This window comes from Ipomoea nil, unplaced genomic scaffold, assembly GCF_001879475.1.
Source record: "Ipomoea nil cultivar Tokyo-kokei standard unplaced genomic scaffold, Asagao_1.1 scaffold0019, whole genome shotgun sequence".
In the NCBI taxonomy this organism is placed as follows: domain Eukaryota; kingdom Viridiplantae; phylum Streptophyta; class Magnoliopsida; order Solanales; family Convolvulaceae; genus Ipomoea; species Ipomoea nil.
Genome location: NW_017616447.1, coordinates 292,487 through 299,475, shown reverse-complemented (window position 1 = coordinate 299,475; position 6,989 = coordinate 292,487).

The following is a 6,989-nucleotide window of genomic DNA, read 5'->3' as shown; positions in this document are numbered from 1 at the left end:
CTAACATGGATTCCTAACACATTGTTCTAGACATACGAAATGTAACACCCCAGCTTTTCGAAACTTTTAAAACTTATATAATAAAGGAAAATGTCAACACAAGACTCATCACTCTCAAGACCACATGGGAACACATCCCAAACCACAAAGGTTAACCACACACAAGGATAAAGACTCACCCAACGGCAACACATGCCAAAACAACACAAGCCTCCGTGACTACACACGTCACGAGAGAAGATCACACAACGCCGGCTTTACAAGCCCTCGCAACATCACCCATCACGAGTTGGTATGCCTTCCTTATGCCCTGTTCCAACCTTATGGCTACCCCCAACCTTGTACCTTCTTTCCAACCATTACCTCCAGGATCCCCTGTACAACCAAGTCCAACCTTATTCCGCCGGGACCGTCGTCCCCCACCTATAACAACCAACGAACCACCACCAATCACGGCAACACATGCCCGGATAACACATGTTATCCCCCAATCACGTGGACCCATCACTCAGGCCACATCTCCATAATCACGTCACGGCCACCACGAGGACCGCTGTAATACCTTGGTGACTAGTGTCCCATACCACTAATCATGCAATCCAGGTAGAGCCACACACGCACCACAACTCAACAGGAATCAATCAAAGGATTGCAACGAAGGTATGAAACATACTCAATCAAGGAATGGGTCACAGCCCCACGACAACAACGATGGATAACACAAGTTATCATCAACCAATCGGAAGGTACAAACAACACACACGCTAGCATTAAGACAACAAACTAGCATGCTTATCAACGGGGAAACTCAAGATAGTTCCGAGGAACACACAAGACACCTCTTGGTCCAACGAAGCACAATGTTGAACACTTAGCACGGTGTCGTTCGTAGGCTAGAAGAGTCTTAGGAATTACATGCTAGTTGAATCGGTAACCCGTCGACCTAGGTGGAAGTTGTATGAACCCCTTAAGACTATTCTTAGTATGTGAATGATCACGCGTAAGCTTATTTATATGTCTCCCCCTTCCCAATACGCTATTATGTGCTACAACGTGTTATGTGATGCATGATTCCCCAATTTGGTTGCGATCAAATTGGCTATACGGGCAGTTGGATGGGTTGAGAACCATGCCAACTGTTAACCAGGCCGGTTGCGATCGGTCAGGTATATAAATATAATATAGGGCTGCGGTCCACTGTTTTGTTGTACATGAGCCGCGGTTCATTTTCCTGGCAGCGGTCAGTGATTCACTTCTTGGGCTACAGCACATGGGCCTCGTGTGCGGATGGTCCACCAACTGGACGCGCCAGCGGTGTGTAGGGCCACCAGCCTGAGGAAGACCATAGCCCACCGAATGAGTGATCAGGCGGTGTGTAGGGCTATGGTTGGCTACGATCCACCGAGTGAAGGGCTAGCGGTGTGTAGGGTCGTAGTCTCCGAGGATCTTCGCCCACCGATTGAGTCCCGAAGCGGTGTGTAGGGCTTGATTCGCTACGATCCACCGTCTATGCTCATCAACGGTGTGTTGGGTCGTAGTCCCTTAAGAGGATCGCAGTCCACCGACTGAGCCCGTCAGCGGTGTGTAGGGCTGTGATCCGCCGTCAAGCTTTCGGCGGTCCGTACGGTTGGTTGCGATCAACCCCTTCATGTTGCGGTATGAGGTAGGGTGTTGCGGGGCCATGTGTAACACCCCAGATTTTCAAGATATTTAAAACTTATAAAATAAAGGTGAAATCTCGTTAAATCCCAAAACATAATACAAGAGTGCGGGGTGCTATGCCACACCTGAGCTAGAGAACTCAGGTGCACAGGCTAACTATCTAATATTCTTGGTAAAGTAAATGCATAAACATGGCACGCAGGCCGAAAGGGAAACTATCTACATCTACGTTCCAAGTTCTAGCGCGCTCCAGTGACTTATTCTTTTGTGCCTGAAAGCCAAATATATCTGTTCAGCGAGAGATGCTGGTAACCCACTCCAACGCGTTGAAATACATTACATATAGAGATATATATAGATATACGAAAACCATTTTGAGCATGAAGATATATCCTACGAACTCTAGCTTTTAAAACCGGGAATGACTCGACAGATAAGGCTGGACACAAGCAACAGTTATAACAAGCGTATATAATCTACGACAAACAAGACAGATAAAGCTGAGCACAATTAATAATCACAACCCAACATAAACAATCCCCAGCATAAATCCCATGGTCACATTCCCCAAGATACTCATAACCACAACTCATCCATATCTCATCCCATAGCACACTTTGTTGGCGCCACAGGACCAATCGCATGCCCATACATGAGGGTCAGCGCATATAGCTCTGACACGGCCCCGCAGCACCCTGCCCCGTCTCACATTACGGAGGAGCCGATCGCAACCGACTGATGGACCTTTGTCCTACATAATATTTATACACCTGACCGGTCTTTACCAGCCTGGTTAACAGTTGAGATGGTTCTCAGCCCATTCAACTGCCCGTATAGTGGACCTTTGTCCTATATAATATTTATATACCTGGCCGGTCTCTACCAGCCTGGTTAACAGCCGGTATGGTTCTCAGCCCATCCGACTGCCCGTATAGTGGAACTTAGTCCTAAATAATATTTATATACCTGACCGGTCTCTACCAGCCTGGTTAACAGTCGATATGGTTCTCAGCCCACCCGACTGCCCGTATAGCCCGATTGATCTTAACCAACTCGGGGTTACATGCACACATAACACATAGCAAGTACATGCAACCCACATTAACACGTTGGGAAGGGGGAGAAAACGTATAACAAAAACCTATGCGTGATCCATCACATACTAAGAATAGCCCTAAGGGGTTCATACTTCTTCCACCTAGGTCAACGGGATACCAATTCAACTAGCATGCAATATAATAGACTCATAAACATACGAACGGTACCCGAAATATCAAACTAGACATAGGCACGATAAACGGAGTCCGTTGGGACACCACGGGGAACGGGGGACATCAAACGGGGAAGCCGGGGTCCCGAAGTGGGAGAATTTCCAGCGGGTAGCCGGTGGGTGGGGGGCCACCCGCCGGCTGCCCGCCGGTAACACTGTTCCGGGCAGCGGGTCGCCGGCGGGTAGCTGCCCGCCCGCCGGCTGCCCGCTGCCGGAGATACAATTTCCGGCCGTGGGTAGGTGGCGGGTCCCCTACCCCCCACTGACTCTTATCACACAATTTCGCCTCGGGAACCATTGTGGAACCCGAAACCATGCTTAGACACTTTACAACGCAATTAACGACAACACGTAGACAATTAACGGATCAAATACGAGAAACGAACGGCACATAACCTATCATGCTTTTCTAAACATAATCGACACCCAAACATGCGATTTCCCCACCCGATAATCCAAGAATAGTATCATACGACACAACCTAGGGTTCTAATCACTTTTATATCAACAAGGATACGATTCGTCTTCTAATTGCAAGATTCGGTAAGAATAACACATAAGCATCAATGGCATCACACAATTATCAAGAACAACACATAATCATCAAGGACTCCAAATAATCATCAAGAACACCATAATTATCAAGAATCTCCCAACATCAAGATTATCAAGATCCCTCATGGGATCATCACATCAAACATTAACAATCATCATCATATCTCGCCAATCACAATAATATGGGGGAAACCCTAAGGGGGAATTATAGCTATGAAAAATAGGTTTTGTTGAGACATGGGTTACCTCTTAGCCTTTATTTAGTTCCTTGGCTATGAAGGGTCTTTCTTTAAGCTTTCTTGCTTTCTTGATTTCTTCTAGGGGATTCTTGGAGCTCTTTGGGGTGGTGGGCGTTTATTGTGGTGGGGGGGGGGGGGGTTTCTAGGTGCCTCTTAAGTCCCCTTTTTATATATTTAGGAGTCCTAGTTAGGAACTAATATTATGGGCTTGCTAGTTCTATTTCTTTTGGGACTAAGGATTGGGTTATAGGGATAAGGGCCCGTGGGCTATGGTGGGCCTTTCCTAATTAATTATTGTGATTTAATCCTTTCTTTCTTTTGGGTAATTGATTAATTTATTTTAGGGGTCGTAACACGGGGTGTTACACCATGTTAGTGCTATACGCATTAACCCGCATGTTCGGGGCATGTGATTGGTCCCGTGGCGCCACCAAAGTGTGCTTATGGGATTTGAATGATGATTTGAATGATGACTCGAATGACGAATGAATGATGATTGAATAATGATGTGGATGATGTGAAAGTAAACTGTGACCTTAAGTATATGTTCATTATAATGTCGTCTCTATATAACTATTTATCATGATTGAATGTGCTTACCCCTACTTGCTGAGTCTATCCCTGATTTTAAAGCTAGAGTCCCCTAAGTATATCTCTTCCTGCTTCAAAATAGTTTTCGTATATATATATATATATATATATATATATATATATATATATATATATATATATATATATATATATATATATATATATATATATATATCTACCTATATTGTATTTCAACGCGTTGGAGTAGGTTACCAGCATCATTCACTGAACAGATATATTTGGCTTTCAGGAACAGATGAGTAGACACCAGAGCGTGCTAGAGATCCGGAGCGTAGACTAGTTAGTTTCCCTTTCGGCCTACGTGCCATGATTATGTATTGACATTGCTTTGAGGATATTTAGTAGTTAGCCTGTGCATCTGAGTTCTCCAGCTCAGATGTGGCATAGCACCCCGTACTCTTATGTTTGATTTTGGGATTTAATGAGAATTCACCTTTATTATATAAGTTTTAAAAGTTTCAAAATTTCGGGGTGCTACAATGTTGGAACTCGGTAAAAGGTTGCAGGATGATTTTGTGTGCTTTATTGACTACTTGCTAATTGATTCTATTGAATGCCTTAGTTGCCTCTACTTATTATTAGCATGCTTATCTGCCCGTTATGTCTTGCATTGCATGTTTAGGGTGTCTATTAGTTCTCATGATTATTCTATGATATTGAGTCTATTAATATGCCTTGAGTCTTGATCTTGGATTTAAACTAGAGTCTCGTAAGTATATATGTATTCCAATTCCAAAATGAGTTTCTTATATCTACCTATATTGTACTTAACGCGTTGGATTGGGTTACCAGCATTATTCGTTGGCGGTTGTTACACCGAATGTTTTTCAGGGACAGTGAGTAGCTTCGGAGCGCGCTAGTGGGTTCGCGGACTTAGTTTAGATAGTTCTAGCCTGGGTGAGCAGCCAGCCTCACCCACAGACGGACATGGGAGTTTTGAAGGTTCCTCGGGGGCTCGTAGCCAGCCAGCCTTGCCCACTAAGGGACTTGGCAGTTTTGAAGGTTCGACGGGGACACGTAGGTAGCCAGCCTCGCCCACTGAGGGACTTGGCAGTTTTGAAGGTTCTTCGGGAGCTCGTAGGCAGCCAGTCTCGCCCAATGTGGAACTTGAGAGTTTTTAAGGTTCTTCGGGGGCTCGTAGCCAGCTTGCCGCGCCACTGAGGGACTTAGCCAGTTTTGAAGGTTCCTCGGGGGCTCATAGGTAGCCAGCCTTGCCCATTAAGTGACTTGACATTTTTGAAGGTTCCTTGGGGGCTCTGTAACACCCCGAAATTTTTTCCACTTTTAAGACTTATATAATAAAGGTAATTTCTCATTAATTCCCAAAAATATAACATAAGAGTATGGGGTGCTATGCCACACCTGAGCTGGAGAACTCAGGTGCACAGGCGAACTATCTAAAATCCTTAATAATGTCAATATATAAGCATGGCGCGCAGGCCGAAAGGGAAACTATCTATTCTACGCTTCCAATCTCTAGCGCGCTCCAGTGTCTACTCATCCGTGCCTGAAAGCCAAATATATCTGTTCAGCAAGAGATGCTGGTAACCCACTCCAACGCGTTGAAATACAATATAGATATATATATATATATATATATATATATATATATATATATATACAAAAATGATTTCGAAGCAGGAAGATATATACTTAAGAGACACTAGTTTTAAAACCGGGAATAGACTCAGCAAATAGGGACAAGCACATCAAACAATAATTAAATAGTTAAGTAGAGATAACATCATAAGGATTACGCATCTAAGGTCACAGATCACTTTCCAATTCCAAAACACATCATCCCTTAGTCGCCATTCATATCACATAATCAATGATGGCGCCACGGGACCAATCGCATGCCCCGAACATGAGGATTAATGCTCATAGCATTAACACGGCCCCGCAGCACCCTACCTCAGTACCGCAGCACCCAACCCTTTGAGAACCGCTGACGAACTCAACGTCGGATCACGATCCGACACACCGCTGACGCACATAGTCGGTGGACCGCGATCCCCTTTACATGGGGGGACTTACGACCCTACACACCGTCGATGCGCACAGTCGGTGGACCATAGAGGATCAAGCCCGGCTTACCGCTGAGCTATACTCAGTCGGTGGGCAAAGATCCTCGGAGACTATGGCCCTACACACCGCTGTCCCATCATTCGGTGGATCGCAGCCAGCCATAGCCCTACACACCGCCTGATTACTCAGGTCGGTGGACTACAGCCTTCCTCGGCTTATTGGCACTACACACCGTCCTGGCGCGTTCAGGTCCGGTGGGTCATAGCACCGAGGCCCATAATTGGACCTGTAGTCCAAGAAGTGAATCCATTTGGCCTTAGCCACTTCTAACCCTTAGCTCAGGAACAATCCATTTGGCCTTCAACCACTTCCGAACCTTTAGTTCGAGAACAATCCATTCGGTCTTCATCCAACTTCCGAACCTTAGTCCGGGAACCACCCAATTGGCCTATAACCAAAATGGGGGATCATGCAACACATAACACATAGCAGCACGTAATAGCATATCGGGAGGGGAAAGACATATAAATAAACTTACGTGTGATCATTCACATACTACGAATAGTCCTAAGGGTTCATACAACTTCCACCTAGGTCAGCGGGTTACCAATTCAACTAGCATG